Here is a 328-nt window from a genome sequence, read left to right as displayed (position 1 = left end):
TTTTTTGCGGGTAATTTGTCACGTGTGTGTGCCTCTCTCTCTCTCTCTCTCTCTTGACTCGTCATGCAAGGTTAAAGCTTTACTTTGCCGTCATCTCTAAACCCTCCCTGATATATTGGATAATTGCCCTGCCTAATATAATTTAATTCAAAATGATATAAGATAAGATCTTATTAGAATGAAATACCTCAGTCGTGTTTCAAAAAAATTGGAAGAGCACCATTGTTAGGTAATTTCGGTGCTGTAGCTACATTAATAGGTAATTTTCTCCTAGTCTGAAAGGATTACATCCCAAAAGAAAAGAAAGATGTAAATTCATCCATTTTTT

The sequence above is a fragment of the Theobroma umbraticum genome, unplaced genomic scaffold (assembly GCF_002168275.2).
Source record: "Theobroma umbraticum cultivar Fairchild unplaced genomic scaffold, ASM216827v3 scaffold_147.0, whole genome shotgun sequence".
Lineage (NCBI taxonomy): Eukaryota > Viridiplantae > Streptophyta > Magnoliopsida > Malvales > Malvaceae > Theobroma > Theobroma umbraticum.
The sequence above is the reverse complement of the archived record's forward strand: the minus strand, read 5'-3'. Positions refer to the sequence as shown.